We start from the raw sequence: 9,675 nt of genomic DNA on the forward strand, positions 1-9,675 counted from the left end.
GGGTTAAAATTCTGGTGAGTGAATACACATGTTATGTTACAGAGAAAAATTTCAAGAAGCTGCTCCTGGAGTTAGACAGGGCTTGTCCCGTAAAATACGAACTCTGACCTTTTAATGAAGCAGGACCTTCCTACATTCTATGGGACAATAGTGATCTCTGGCATTAGCCTTGGAGTAAAAATCATGGTGGTGTTGGGAGACTGCTGGCTGTGGCATAGTTTCCATGGCAGATCTCAAGATATATTAAGATTCTTACAGCCCACCAAGTTCTACATACTTGTGCTAATACACCAAGAAGAAAAAGATACCATTGAGAAAAATATCTAGAATGTATTTCTTGTAAATTTTAATTCTAAGATAGAAACTGGCAGTTTGGGTTAAGAGCCATAATTTGGAAAAAAAAAATTCTTCCTGTATTTGAAAGTCAAGAGTTTGGAATAGAAAGAAGAATAGGGAAGTGAAATATTGACTTCACAAAGAATGCTGAAGAACATAATTTTTTTTTTTTTTTTGATTCCATTGCTCATGATGAGAAACACATGAGTCTGTCAAGAGGAGGAAACAGCATAAGAGTCTGTCAGGATAATCTCAGATTTGAGAAGAGAATTTAAACTAAAATAGGAGAGAGTTTTGGCATAAGAAAAGCAAAATGAGGAAAGGAGTCAAGTATTTCTTAGGGGGAAAAATGATCAGAAGCTATTACCGAAGCTTTGGATATCTCTGTTCCAATTTCCAAAATACAATCATTTATCAAAGGAAGAAAAAGATTTCAGACGAATGCTACCACCTGGCTGTCCTCAAGGATTGTCCCTGCTTGCATCTCCTGCTCTTGCCCAGATAGGTTTGGATTTCACTGCTTTTGGAGGCTAAAATGGGCCAGGAATGGACTGGCCCCTCCATGCCCTTTATCGAGGGTCTCATTAAGACTTCTGCCCACATCCTCTCAAACCACAATGAAGTTAATTATATTTCTTAGCCCTAGGTCTGCCTTAGTCCAGCATCTTCCATTTCTCAGGCAACTTAGGTCTTGGCAAGCCTGGTGCTGAATCACTCTTATGTTTACAATTCCAATATACTGGATAGATATAGATCCTAATAAAACTTTAGGGAGGTCCTTAACTGCTAAGATCATACCTGTGATTTTATATTCTGTGTTAAAAACATGAATATAATTAAAAATTGAGACTACCAGACTGTCTCTGTCTTTAGTAACAGTCCCTAGTAAGCTGCCAATTATGGGAACGGTCTTCCGAAGATGTTTCTTAGCCTCCCATAGCTGGTGAGGGCAGAAGTCCTTTGATCTGTGAAAAAAAAAAAACACAAAAACATAGGAGCTGGTGGTGGTGGTGGAGCAAGAGAAGGAGGAGGAAGAGGAAAGAAGGAAGAGGAGGGAGACTTGTCTCACTTTCTTTACCCTCACATTCCCTTCCACCCCTGGAGTTGACCATGACCAGTGTCTGAATCTGTCCCTTCACCCCTGACAAGGCCAAACTCTCCTCTGGTTCATCAGTTCATCTTATTTCCACTCTACCAAATTGCAGTTTTCCAAAGAAACTTATTTTATTGTGATCAGATGCATCTTTTTAATAAAAGGGGTAAATTTGGGAAGATTTGTTGAATATTTTGTGGATTCATAAAGACATTTGTGACACATGTATTCTAACCCAGAAACAAGAGGCCACATGTATACTCATCATTGCTAAAGTCAAAATGTATGTAAAAACAGAGTTAACTAAAAATTATTTCATTAACATTTTAAATAATTTTAAAAGCCATGGTTTACTGCACTAAAAGGCAGTAATGGAATGGAGTGAAAATCACTTTAGCTTTCTCACGTTTCTCCAATTAAAATTATTTGGCAGATGTTCTGAAGACAAAAGTTTTTAAAGATTAAATCCATATTTCCTCTATGAGAAATGGCTATGGTTGGATTATGCTAAAGGCAATATTTCCATTTATTCTATCTAATATTTTATTTTGATTTTTTTCTTTCTTCCCCTCTCTTGCTGAGACAGACATGGAGGAATCTGTTGATTATGAAAATATGACATGACTTTTTCTAGCTGAGACTTCTAATTTCTAGAAATCAAAGGTTCTAACTCCAAATTCAACTCATTAGTTAAGATCTCCAAATAAATTAACTTTAATATGAAAGGAGAGCTGCTAAAAGGACTAGTCCTTAAAGTCTTTAAACCCAAGATTTATATACAAAAGATTACTAATCAAGTGTATCTAGGAGCAAAAATATCATTCAAAAAAGGTAAGTGAAATCTGATTCTTTAAATCAAAAGACCATGTTATCAGAGATGTGGCAAAATAACACAATTGTATAGGAACTGCATAGAGATGGAAGAAAGTCTAAGACAGGGCTTCTCAAACTTTACTAGGCATATGAAGGAGCTGAGGTGAAGATCTCATTAAAATGCAAATTCTGCTTCAGTTGAGCTGGGTGAAGCCTTAGTTCTGCATTTCTAACAAGTTTTCAGGGAACACCTAAACTCCTGGTCCTTGCATCCCATTTTGTTATGTGGATGAAGAACTGGAGTAAATTTCATGATTCCACTTTATTTTACTCTGTCTCTCTTCTCTCTAGCAGTTGATCTACCTTTTAATCGAGGCAGGTCAGGGTGAATTGTGATACTAAAAGGACAAAGCTGAAGGAATCATTTCTATAAAACTTTGCTGCCTATAAAGCATCCGGAGAGAAGTTATGCATCCTTTCACAGATTAGTTTGCCAAGATGGCTCATGGGCTACAACAGAAATTATAAGACCATTAGTAACATATGTATCACATGAGGTTTTTTTTTTTAGTGTCACGTGGTTTTGTTGATAAAGGTAGGAAAGTTGGAATTTTCTACTAACCTGCATGTTTATTATTAATATGTCTTTTAGTAGTTTGAAAACAAGGATATTATGACTTGAATTGGAAAAAAATGTATAAAAGATAAAGATATACACAAGTTCCTACTGTATAGCACAGGGAGCTAATTCAATATCTTGTAATAGCCTATAATGAAAAAAAAATATGAAAAGGACTATATATATATATATTTATAACTGAATCACTATGCTGTACACCAGAAATTAACACAACATTGTAACCTGACTATACTTCAATTTAAAAAAAGTATATAGGATATAAATAAATGATTTGGCACCATTGTAATGATTTATTTCTGGCTTATCACTTTAAATGTATACACTTTTTCTGGTAATTATGTTGCTTATCATTCTGTACAAATCTGTGGGCCCCTTCATGGCCAGGATTGCACCTCATACTCGCCCTAAGTGCTCGGCAGGGTCCAGTTATTTCTAGGTGCATGGTAGTACTTTGGACAGCATGTATTTTGCAGTCAAGATGCTTAAGTATAAAGCCTGTCCTGCAAAGAAATCTGCAGTTAAGGGTGCACGTGTGGTTCCAATTTTCACTTCCTGAGAATCATTTATTTCGAGGTGACTCTTGTCCTGTTTAACTTTTGCATAGAGTCTTGTCCAGTGTTTGAAAAGGAGCCTGAAAAGAACTTCTGATGAATTCTCTCGAAACAAATTATGTCACTTTTAGGATTGTAAACATTTGCTAAATAATTTGTTGACGTTTGGGGATGAGTTTATTATACTATTCTCTTTTTTCCTGTACATTTGAAAATTTGTGTAATCAATCTAAAAGAAACAAGGAATCAAGAGAAAATATTAGTTATAAGTTTAAGTGTGTCTAAGAACAGAGAAAGTAAAATGGACACACAGACATGCATGAATGTATGTATTAATAAATTGAGGCATATGTTTGTAATTTGATAGAACTGTAAGTTCAAAAATCTTATAAAAATATTTATTTGAAAAATTATTTTTTCCTAGAAACTAAAAAGGATCAAGTTTTTAGACTTTTATCACTGTCCTGATCTATTCAAATAGGTTTAAAATGGTTAAATGTGAGGGGATATTTTAAAGGGCACAATGCCTAAGGGGGAACGTATAGCTCAGTGGTAGAGTGCATGCTTGTCATGCACGAGGTCTCCTGGGTTCAATCCACAGTGCCTCCATTAAAATAAATAAATAAACCTAATTACCTCCCCCACCTCCAATAAAGAAAAAAAGGCTACAATGCCTAGTGAAATTTCCCTGGTCATTATCAGGATAGAAAACAAAGCTTTGGGTTTAGCTGTTATATGGACCCATCAGTTGTTCTGGCCCTGCTCATGTACTGAATTGGTCTGTCTTCTGAAATACTGGTCACCAAGAAAGACTACCTGAGAGCTTGGGTTGATCAGTACAAATCTGATACTACTGTTAGTTAAACAGTGGGGCGATCATTCATGCCCTTTTTAAAAAAACAAGGGCATATTAAGAAAATGTTTTTAAATTATTATTTTTCCCTTAATGGAGGTACTGGGGATTGAACCCATGGACCTTGTGCACACCAAGCATACACTCTACCACTGAGCTATACCCACAGCCTCTCAAAGGGCATTTTTATACAAGAAACTGTTCTAAGGACTTAAGAAGAAACAAGATATATTAGGTTTTTTCTTTCTTCAATATCTTGTTTAGTTGAGAAGATTTCACTTGTGTATTTAATTGTAACACAAAGAGACTGCTTGTCCCACCAGGAAGTTATAAATGAAGAATAGGAGGTGGGCAAAAGCATTTTTGCCTTGGAAGGGTGCTCCATTGATCATGGGCCAGTAAAACTAACCTCATGTTAAAAAGACTTCTGATATGTCAATGTGAGAAATGTTATTTTCTGACCTGAACATGTCTTACCCTTTAGACCTTGACTTTATTTAGATCGACATTAATAAACATAAGCAGGTCAAAACTGCAATTTAACATTTTAGTGCCTGATGTAGGTTATAAACTGTTGGGTATACACACAAAGTTATAGACGTGTATGTACAGTATGACTCAAATTTTGTAATAATTCATGTGTATATTCATATATTTCTATACATGTCTGTGTAGATCTGGGAAATTTTAAGTAAGATATACACCCAACTTTAAGAGTAGTTAAGTCTAGGGGATGGAATTAGATGAAATGGGGAGAAAATTTTACATGTTGGTCAGCTTTGGGAGATTTTTACTTTTTAGTATTTCACAAATTAAAGAATTATGATTTCAGTTCCAATATAGAAAGGATCTTTAAAAAGTATCTAGTCCATGTCTCTGTCTTTAGACAAAATAATAAAATCATGTGTAGGGTCTTTTCTTATCTTTGGTTTTAGATTTTCCCTTTATTTAAACAAAACAGTACAGTATAGCTTCATATTGTTGCTTATCTAACAATACTGGAAGGAAAATACACCAAAATTAATAGCATGGTTGTGTGAGACTGGAGTGATCAATTTTTTTCCCTTATAGTCTAAATTTTCTATAGTTTTTTTTTATGTTTTGATAAATATTAATTAGTTTAAACAAAAAAGGTTATCTAAAATACATTGGCTTATATAATGACATGCTCATACATTGCAAGACTATTGTAGGATTTAAGTTTACAATGCATTTCAAGACTATTACAAGAATAAGCTTACAGTTAGGTATGTCTTATTTCTAAAACATAAGTTACATTTATACATTATACGGTATGTAAGCAACTAACAAATTAATGATGACCAGCTTCGAGGAGAACTTTTATTCTACTAAGTCAGTGTTGCATTCACATTAGAACCATAACGCAAAAGGACATTTCACAAAGATCTGTTAAAAATGTCAAGATGTTTTGGTTATTTTTTTTTCCCTAAAAATCAACGGTAAAATTGGGTTGTAACATTGTCAGATATCAACATATTTATTAGGAAACATTCATCCTGCATTTTCCACTCTAGCTACCTGACAGCTGCAGGTAATGGAAAAGTCAAGGCCCCTAGTTTTACAACCAGGTCCACCACACACATACCAGATGATCATCTCTTAGTATGTCTCTTACGCTCTATGTCAGTTTCCTCATTTGTTAAAAAAAGGAGGAGGAGGAGAGAAAGAGGAAGAAGAAGAGGAAGAAAAGGAGGAAGAGGAAGAAGAGGAAGAAGAAGAAGAAGAAAGAAGAAGAAAGAAGAAGAAAGAAGAAGACAAGACCTAAGAGAAAAAAAGATTCTTCTCTTTTTCTCTTCCCTTGGTGGAATATATCTGCTACATTCTCATCTAAGAAGCCTTCCACTGGATCGGTCAGGGTTCCTAGAGTGAGGAATGGATGAAGGAGAGAAAGGAGCTAATGTTTATTGGATGTCTTCTTGGTGGCGGCAGGGCTGGGCTTCATGAGCACGTTGACCAGTGCAGTCGTACAGAGCTCCACGCTCAGTAGGGTCCTGTGCTTGGTTTTAAGATACTAGGGTCACCATTCTAAAATTCTTAATAATTTTATCTCTAATTTTGTGATCTGTAATTGATGTCGGATATGACAATGGAGAAGTGCTGGGGGCCTCTCGGCTGCCTCCCTGCCACTCCGTGATGGTTTCTTGGTTGCCAACCTCCTTTGCCCCTGGCTCCCTGGGCCCTGACTGGTTTCCCCATCCTGATCTGTCAGTGACAGCTGGGACCTCTTCCCTCATTAAGGGCCTGGGCGCAGGCGCGGGGAGGGCCTCTCCTGCTCCAGGTGTCTAAGAGCCCGGCATTGCATGGGGTGGGGGTGGGGGTGGAGCAAGCCTTTTACCCACTAGGGATCTAGGTAGTTAGTGCATCCCAGCTGACTTGAGTTGGAGTGTTGAGCTCGTAGGAAGGGAAGATACCTGGCTTAACAGCCCTACCCCCAACCGAGGCCCGGCGCGTGCGTTGGGTGGCTGGTGCGAGGGCACACCTGGCAGCAATGGGCTTCAGCGTGCAGATGCACATGCGCTATGTGACACGTGCCGGGCGAGGGGGAGGCGCTGTGAGCGCCTGCGCGAGGAACGCCCGGGCTGCAGAGAGCGCGCCGTGAAGCAGCAAGTGGAAAACGCCGCGTGAGACCGCGAAAGAAAGGTAAAGGTTTTATGTTTTGGTGTCTGTAATGACACTTTTTAACCAGAGGTTCCATAGTTTCACTCTGCTCTGGGCCCTGCAAATTATTTAGCCTGTTTGGAGTGTCTAAATGTGCCTTAGGTTGCTGAAAAGATTAGAAGAGGTTAGGTACGGTAAGCGTCTAGCAAAGCGTCTGATAACCTAGGGACTGATAAACAGAGGAATTGGGAAGTAAACTGCGGGCCTTCAAAGGCTAAAAAGATTAGGAGGGAAGTTCTGGAAGGGACTGCTGATTCTGCCAGAGTCGCAGATGAAGAATCCTTCCCTTTTGCTTTTCTCTCCCCATCTTCAGTATGGGTGGCTCATTCTAGCGGGTGGTTTGTTCCTTTGCTATTAGAGATTTTTTTGCGGACTCGTTTGTGAGGTTTTTGGTAACATTACTTAGGAAGTGTTCGGCAATGTTGGAGCAGCCTGAGAAAGGATGCTGGGTTGAGCAAATCCTTTGCAGTGCCGCATCCAACTGGGCACCTGAGCAGTGTTTTGGTAACAGATTGGAAAGGTGGCTATGAAATGTAACAAATGGGAGGCTGCTTAAAGCGCCTTTCCTGCCGCCTCTCTTTTCTCAGGTAGATTTCTTGTTCTGTGTGTGCTTGAACTTCAAAGTAGAGCATGGCAGGAGTGGCATGAATCTGTGAAAGGTTTAAGGCTCTCAGTAGAAGGAGGAAAAAAAAAACCTTAGCTTCTGGGAGGAGAAACTGCTCTGTTTTTGTATATTGAGTATTAGCTTAACCTTGAGGCGTTTACTCAGCTTGTTGAGAAACATTTTCCAGAAAATTAAGCCTCTGTTTTATCGCATTTTTACCTTTGCCACTAACCCATGGGTAGTAATCTCAGAAATCTTATATTTTGGCCAGTAAAATAACTCATGAGTATAATATGTTTGGTCTGGGGAAATCTATTTTTATTCATTACATGGTACATGGAGTGCACTGTACTTTCTTCCAAGTAACTTTTGGAAGATATCTGGCAAAATAATTCAATCTAACTAGCAGTTATTTTTTGGAGACTGGTATTGTTTTGACATGGAGAGCATTGAAAACATATGGTCTTTCATGTCTCTTGCCTTGTGCTTTCCTTGAAAATGTTTATATTTGCTTGTGGTAAAATGCATTAAGTTTCATAATCCTGAACAACCTTCTGGTACACAGATTCACTTTCAAGCAGTACAACTGGGGAAACAGAAGTTTTTACAAAAAAGATGAGATTTTCTTATGTAGCTATGCATTTTATACAATGCAGGTGCCAATTTTGATCTTTTTTCCCCGCTAATGTTCAAATTCCAAAGCAACTGCTAGGATACATTATCTTTATGCCACCTCCCCAATAGCTCATTATTCTTCATCATTCTAAGTTTGGCCAAAATCTGTCAGCCCCAAAGTGACGGCAAAGTCTGTGCTCATTTACGTGGTTTCTACAGTGTTCATCGACCCTTGTGATTATGACGGTAAATGTTTCCTGCGCACATGGTGGAAGGAGATTGGCCCAATAGAAGGGTTTTTCTTGACACAGGATGACTATAAAAAGGACATTTTCTTCATACACTATGATGGATCTACTGGGTGTTATTGCTAGTGCTGTTTCCTTTATGTTCAGAATCAGTAATCTGTCTTTCTCCTTAGCATTTCTCATATTTAAGTCAAAGAGGTAAGAGGTAGTTTTGGCTGTGTCATCAACAGTGGAAATTCAGAGTAAATTTGGAAGACATCTAAATGTACATGTTTAAAAAACAGATTGTTTTCAGGTATATTTAAATCAAATTTCAATTATAGATTACATGCTAGTTGGGCAAGCTTTACATTTTGATTTATTTTGTTATATGCATTATAATTTAATAGAATACACACTATCTTTTTAAGCCATATGCATACTTTGACTTTGCTGGCCTTTGTTTCAGTCAGTGGCAAGTTCAGCCTGAAACAGTAGTCAATACTAAATTTAGAGTTCCATCATGCTGGTGATGGACTTTATACCAAACTAGAATTCTGAGACCCAGTTACAAGATTGGACATATACCTTACTGTGTTCAGTGTTGAAAGTCTGCAACTTTTCTTTTCAAAGCCCCAATATAGTATTTATATAGGGAAATATCCCAGGTATGTTTTAATTTCTCAATTTATTAGAATTGTATGTCTTTTAGAGAATCTCAGCATACTAAAGGAAGATTTCAAGAAATAGTCCTTGCCCCAAATGTGTGGCAACACCAATGAAAGTATCAGTGTAACTGTAATACCCAGTGCTCATCTTATAATGAATGTGGTTTTCTAAGCACACAATTTTCCAGTGCTTTGGGCTAATTTTCAACAAAAAATTATTTCATCTTTATTTGAGGTGTTAAAAAAGGCAAAACAGCTTCACTTTAAGCACTTTGGAATTCATTCAAGATTCAAATTATTAAAAGTGATTCAATCTGTTCGCTGTCTTAGGTTTTTCAGAGATTATCCACCTGCAGTAAATTGAAAAACTAGGAAAGACTGTATTGTTAGAACGTTTTCCAGTTGGACCATTAAGTACTTTCTGGAGATTTCTTCCCTGAAAAACAATGAGTATGACATGTACTGTTTGTTCTATTTATTTTGAGAAGGAGATAATAATAGCAAAAAAGAAACAGTCATCAAGATGTACAAATATTCCCATATGGGCAGCATGTGAATTCTCAAGGTTAAGGCCCTTTGAGAGGGATTTTGACTTT

General features: G+C 37.4%; 1 non-coding gene across 1 annotated transcript; it reads right to left on the reverse strand.

Annotated features, from left to right (window-relative positions):
• Window positions 1-4,380: 4,380 nt before the first annotated feature.
• Window positions 4,381-4,453, reverse strand: TRNAT-GGU (transfer RNA threonine (anticodon GGU)). Its single transcript has one exon. It is a non-coding gene; the product is annotated as a tRNA-Thr (tRNA).
• Between the last annotated feature and the right edge of the window lie 5,222 nt (window positions 4,454-9,675).

The sequence above is a fragment of the Camelus dromedarius genome, chromosome 4 (assembly GCF_036321535.1).
Source record: "Camelus dromedarius isolate mCamDro1 chromosome 4, mCamDro1.pat, whole genome shotgun sequence".
NCBI classification, from domain to species: domain Eukaryota; kingdom Metazoa; phylum Chordata; class Mammalia; order Artiodactyla; family Camelidae; genus Camelus; species Camelus dromedarius.